Source organism: Triticum dicoccoides, chromosome 6A (assembly GCF_002162155.2).
Source record: "Triticum dicoccoides isolate Atlit2015 ecotype Zavitan chromosome 6A, WEW_v2.0, whole genome shotgun sequence".
NCBI classification, from domain to species: domain Eukaryota; kingdom Viridiplantae; phylum Streptophyta; class Magnoliopsida; order Poales; family Poaceae; genus Triticum; species Triticum dicoccoides.
In genome coordinates, this window is record NC_041390.1 from 256857382 (window position 1) to 256864167 (window position 6786).

Sequence of the window (6786 nt, forward strand, 5' to 3'; positions counted from 1 at the left end):
CACCGGCTCCCTGAACTTCTCGGGGTCGTCTCCTTGGGCGGCTAGCGCTGGGAGGCTGTGGAAGAGGAAGAGAGCGGGCGGCAAGGCTGTCAGATCGGAGTACGCGGGCACCGATGCCTTTGACGCGTGCTGACATCCTGTCGCCTCGTCTTCGAGCTCTGCTTCTGGCGCCGCCATCACCATCCAGCCTTTGGACGGCCACCAAGATGTTCTCTTGGTGTCTTCTGCCACCCGTAGCTCGCCTAGGTGCTCCTTTTGTCCTTTTCTCCTCCTTGACCTGCCTCCTAAGGAGAGGGACAAGAAAGGGATTACGGGCACCTTATCTCTTTTTAGTTTGTAAGCCTTCGGGCCTTTGTTGAATTTAAAACTTGTAATCCCATCATTCATGTTTTTCATTCCCTATGGACTGTACCTGAGTGGAATGTTTTTTTAATGAAAAAGGGATGCTTGTCGGGTCATTTGTTTGCGGGTGGAACCCACGACAAGGAGTAAATCCTTGATGTCTTCAAGATAAACATTACCTTTCTCGGCAATAGGCCTTGCCGTCTCCCCACTTCGCTCGACCTTCCTCACGCCTTTGGCGGAGGCAGGGATGAGGCGGGTTCAGGCTCCTTGTTTCATCCTTTCACTGCCGCGACTATGACCAAACTTGGCCCAAGGAACGAGCCCTAGGGCCTAGAGTTAGGGGTGCACGGTAGCTTAGGGGAAAACGATGTTTCACATACCTCAGTCCATAATGGAATGCATGATAAGGGATGAAGAACTTATCTGAAGCTGCAGTCCCCGGCAACCCTGGTTCGCCGTGGGTGAATCTTTGCTCTTGCAGCCCCCGGCAATACTGGCTTGCCGGGGGCTAGATGCTGGTCTGTTCCTCTTTTTTTTCTCCCCAAGTGGTTCGGCACGGATATCTGTGTGTCCTGTGAACCAAAGAAGATAAAAGAAAGACAAAGATACGCACACTCGACCTCTAAGCTAGGGGTTAGTCGCCGCTAAGAACTATCAACCCTAACCAAGGACGAGACTCGACCTAGCATGCATGCTATAACTTAGGGTGCCAACACTTCATTTATTTATGCTCAGGGTCTGCGCCTGGCTTTGTACAAAGGGTTACATGCGTCATCGGCAAGGCTCGTACAAGACGTGGCTTGCCGGGGGGCCCGGCAAGCCGCGCCTCACGGGTAAAACTTGCGAAGATGCTCAATGTTCCAGGAGTTACTCACCGGAACGGCATCTTCGGTCTCCAGGCGGACTGTGCCGGGCCTGGTGACTCGTATTACCCGATAAGGGCCTTCCCACTTTGGCGTCAACTTGTTGGAATTCTTGGTTGATTGAACGCGCCGAAGAACAAGGTCGCCTTCCTCAAAGCTTCGGGCATGAACCTTGCGGCTATGGTAGCGATGCAAGGCTTGCTGGTAGCGCGCTGCTCTCACAGCCGCCCGAAGACGATCTTCCTCAAGGAGCGTTGCGTCATCTTGCCGCAATTGCTCTGGCTCAATATCGTCATAAGCGAGTACTCGAGCTGCCGTATATGAGTTCCATGGGGAGAACTGCTTTTTCCCCGTATACCAGGGCAAAGGGTGTCTGGTCGGTGGCTTGATTTGGTGTCATTTTGATTGACCAAAGAACCGCCGGCAATTCATCAATCCAGCGCCTTCCACTCTTGTGCAGTCTGTCAAAGGTCTTTGTCCTCAGGCCTCGCAGTACTTCAACATTTGCCCTCTCAGCTTGACCATTGCTTCGTGGGTGAGCAATAGAAGCGAAACAGACCTTGCTGCTGAGGTCTTGAATATATTGCATGAAGGTGTGGCTTGTGAACTGCATGCCGTTGTCGGTGATAACCCTATTGGGTACACCAAAATGGCACACCAGTCCTTCGAAGAACTTGACGGCTGACTGTGTTGTGACCTTCCTCATTGCTTCCACTTCTGGCCACTTTGTGAACTTGTCGATTGCAACATACAAGTACTCAAAGCCCCCAACAGCGCGGGGGAAAGGGACCAGTTTGTCGAGCCCCCAGACCGAGAAAGGCAAGGAGAGAGGAATGGTTTGAAGGGCTTGAGCTGGCTGATGAAGCTTCTTTGAATGGAACTGACACACTTCACACCTGGTGACTAGTGTTGTCGCATCCTGGAGGGCGGTGGGCCAGAAGAAGCCTTGCCGAAACGCTTTGCCGGCAAGGGCCCTTGACCCGATGTGGGATCCACATATGCCTCCATGTATCTCCGCCAACAGCCCCAGTCCTTCCTCTCGAGGGATACACTTCAATTTCACGTCGTTTGGCCTCTTTCTGTACATGACGTCATCGATGAACTGGTACATAGTAGAGTGACAGGCTACTTTTTCCGCTTCTTCCTGCTCCTAAGGAAGTTCCCCTGTTTGGAGGAATCGGACGGTATGTTGTGCCCACGCTGGAGCCTGGGGCTCGACAGTGAGGACTAAAGGCATTTCCTCCGCTATCGGAGTGACTGTCTACATGGAAAGAGCTTGATGCTCTGTCGGAGCCAGCCATCCCGTGGCGGGCTCAGTGTCTCCGGCAACATCCTTGCTGGCGGCTTCGGGGAGCTCGGCGGGAAAGTACTTGCCGGGCCCTGATTTTCTCCTCTTGTTCTGCTGTGTTGATGGATCAACGGATGGCTGAGTTAGCCGAAGCACAAAGGTACCTGGTTCCACAGGTAGCTTGAGGGCAGCGCGTTTTTGACAGGTAATTGGCGATATCATTCTCCGCTCGGGGAACGTATTCTGCCTATATACCGTCAAAACGCTCTTCTAGCTTTCTCACTTCATCGACGTAGGCCTTCATCAACAGGCTGTGGTAATCCTTGTTGACTTGCTTGGCGACAAGTTGCGAGTCGCCTCTGACGACGAGTTTCTTGATTCCGAGGTCCGTCGCAATCCTAAGACCGGCAAGAAGCCCTTCGTACTCAGCTGTATTGTTTGTTGACACCTCCCTGGGGAAGTGCATCTGGATCACGTACTTGAGGTGCTCTACGGTGGGCGCGACAAGCAGTACGCCAGCCCCGGCGCCCTGTAAGGAGAAAGCTCCATCAAAGTACATGATCCAGTCGCAACTTGCCTCCTTGCTAGGGAGAGCAGTCCCTTGGATTTCTTCGTCAGGCATCGCGGTCCATTCTGCAACGAACTCCGCCAGGACTCGGCTTTGAATCGTCGAGGTACTCTCAAACTTGAGGCCAAAGCTGGACAGTTCCAGTGCCCACTCTACGATCCATCCCGTTGTGTCTGGATTGTGCAATATCCGTTGCAGAGGGAGGCAAGTGACGACAGTGATTTCGTGTGCCTGGAAGTAGTGACGCAGCTTCCTCAAGGCCATAAGAAGGCCGAAGAGCAGTTTCTGCACACCGGAGTACCTCGATCTAGCCCCCTGCAGGAGGGAACTAACAAAGTAGACCGGGTGCTACATCATTTTCTTCTTCGGCGGCACTTCAATTGGTTGCGTCGTCTCGGCATCGGCGGCATCGGGCTCCGTCGTTGCTATTACCTGATCATCAATTTCTCTCTGCGCCACTAGTGCGGCGTTGACCACCTGGTTCATTGCCGCCAGGTACAGCAGCAACGGTTCCTGTGGCATTGGCGCAACTAGTATTGCCGCGGAGGAGAGGTACCTCTTCAAATCTTGCAATGCTGCTTCGGCTTCTGGCATCCACTCCACCAGGCCCGCCTTTTTCAAAATTTTGAAAAAGGGAAGGGCGCGCTCGGCAAACTTGGAAATGAACCTGCTCATGGCGGCAACGCAACCAGCAAGCCGACGCACATCCTTGACTCGCTTGGGCGCTTCAATCTGCTCTATAGCTTTGATCTTGTTCGGATTGGCCTCTATCCCATGTTGTGACACAAAGAACCCGAGAAGCTTGCCAGACGGGACGCCGAAGACGCACTTCTCAGGGTTCAGCTTGAGATTGATCTTGCGTAGGTTTGCAAATGTTTCTTGTAAATCTGATATGAGGGTTGCCCTATTCTTGGTTTTGACCACTATATCATCCATATAAGCTTCGATATTTCTACGGAGCTGGGGTTCAAAACCAATCTGGACCGCCCTTGCAAACGTTGAACCAGCACTCTTCAACCCGAAAGGCATTCGTATAAAGCAATACGTACCACATGGACTGTACCCGAAAGGCATGCATGGGGTTAGTTCCCGCGGGCATGTGTCACATCACAGTTAATGTGAAAGGAGGCGGCCCGTGTTTTCCCCCATAAGAAGGAATAACCGTGGGTGCGCTGCTCACTTTCTCCTCTTTCTTCGTGCCTTCTCCAATCTCAGAGCCGCCGTTTCCTCTCTTCCTTCCCTCCTAAGCTTCCTCCGTCGCCCGCCGCCGTTGCTTCGCCATCCCCCTTCCTCAGTCCTCTAACTTTCTTAGCCACCATGGCGCCCAAATCTGCCAAGGGCAAGGGGGTGGCTAAGGGCGCTGGGACTGTGGAGCCGCTGGAGAGTGCGCTATTGGGGGCGCAGTTGTGAGAATCGGCTTTAGCAGTTAGCCCGGCACTCCTTCATCTTCGTGACCCTTGGAGAAGAAAGGAGGCCAGAAGATCGGTGCTCGAGCGATTGCAAACAGAAGATAAGTTGCACTGAACCCTTATTTGTTCTATCCTTCTTATATGAGGTTATTCCCCCCGGAGATGTCACGCCTTTGTATGAGAAACCTGCACGCCAGGGGCTCTCCCATGATCGGCAACGCCCTTGCCCTGTTTCGAGTCTGCTCAACAGCTCAAGCGGCTGCGTCGAGAATGGCAGAGTAACCTTCCGCGATCAACAACGCCCTCGATTCTGACTCGAGTCAAGCTCGGCAGTTCGAGCGGCCGCGTTCAGAACGGAAAGGTGGCTCGTCTGGCAGCACGCATACCCAGCAGGCCCATGGGGATCCGTCACCAAAACACCGCTAGGGGCTTCCACGCCGGCGAGCCTACCCAATCGACGTAGGGCACGCATACAAAGAGGAATTGAACGGGGAAAATAACGTGCATGAAATTAAGAGTACTGCAAAAGTTATGTTACATCACATCATTACTGTGGTTCTAACTAAAGATAAAAAATTTCTCGGTCGGGAACCCGTAGCCGCGAAGAAGAACGGGATGCCTAATCCCGGCGCTGGCCTTCCACCCTCTTGATTTCGTCGATCAAGTCGATGATGTTCTTGATGTGCTCCTTGAGCACCGTGAGGTCAGTACCATCCGGCAAGCTATCCATCGCGGCCTCGAAGTCAAGGTCGGGATTCCAGTACGCCATCTTGGTGAGGACCTTGGTCATGAGCTTCCAGCAAAGTTGCCAGGCCTCCCTGGCCAACGTGGCCGCTCTGCTGGAGTGAAGATAAGCCAAGGCTCCAAGGACGCCCTCGAAGAACTGGGTCAGCTTGGCGTTGACGGTCCCACTGCGCTCACGGGCATACCTCACGTTTGGCATCCCCATGGTGGCCAACTGCGAGGTGACCCTGCCAGCGACGTCCTCCAGACGGCTGATCCATCTGTTCTCGCTCGCCACATATTCCTGGTGGGAGGCGGCCTCGTTCGCCCGCAGCTGCTTCTCCTCCTCCATGCTCCTGGTCAAGGTCTCCTCCCGAGCCGTGCTCTCCGACCACATCTTCTCGAGATTCTCCAGCTTCAGCTTGAGATCTCTGATGGAGTTTTGCGCTTCGGAGAGCTCCCCAGCCCTGCTGATGACCGCTCCTTGCGCCTCTACCAAGGCGCTGTTGAGCGTGCTCTTCTCGTTGGACAGCTTGAGGGCCTGCTCCTTCAGCTCGTCCCGCTCTACCTCCAACTCCTTCACCTTGCCGGCATGGGCCAGAGCTTGGGCATCGAGTGCCTCTTTGTGCCTCTGCTCCAGCTCGCGAGTCCGTCGCACGACAAGGGCCTCGAGCTCCTCATCCTTGCCGCAGAGCGTTGCGGCAAGCTTTGCCTCAGGCATGGAGAGGTCCTCTCCCTAGGAATCCAATGCGGCTTGATGCTGGTTCCAGGCGGCCTCGGCCACGGCAGCCAAGTTCGCCGCCTTTTCCTGGGCCTTCTTGATGTCAGCCATCTTCATGGTGAGCTCTACATCGCGCTTGGCCAATTCTTCCTGAAAGGCCCTCTACTCCTCGCGAGTCTGGTGAAACCAGGTCTGCGTCTCAGCAACGCGCGCCTTGAAGTCCACCTCCGCGTTGTCCACTATTGCCATCCTGGACTTGACCTTGTCCAAGCGAGCATGGTAGAGCGCTTGGAGCTTTCGGAAATTGGCCCCCATGGCACGAAAAAACTGCTCTTCTGGAAAACCATCACCGCCAACGCCCGGCTCATCGACAACCTCGAGCCCGGTGGCGGCAAGCACCTCGCCGTCAAAGACTTCCCCTTCGACGGGCGCTCGGGAACTTAACGCCCCTGGAAGATGGACGAAAAGATCGTCGCCCACCTTCAGGTATCTACCGGGGCCCGAGGTTGAGGAGGAAGGAGGCTGATCATCAACCACCTCTTCCTCGTCGGTGGCCTTGTCGGCTTCCCCGGCGGGCCCACCGCTGGCACCCTCGGCACAAGCCTCGTGGGTCACCTTGGCGGCCCCCGCAGCGGTGTCCTCGGCAGCATCCTTGGCGGCCTCATCAGCGGCGGCCTCGTCAGCATCTCTGGCGGACCCCTCGGCGGCAATCCTGTCGGCCTCCGCCGCGGCCTCCTCAGCAATATTCCCAACAACAGTATCCACGTCCTCCATACCTATTGAAGGAGGGCCTGGGTAGTAATGGGAGCATTGAAGCCAAGAAAAAGAATAAGGAAAAAACAGAGACGGAGGACAGGCGACTCACCAGT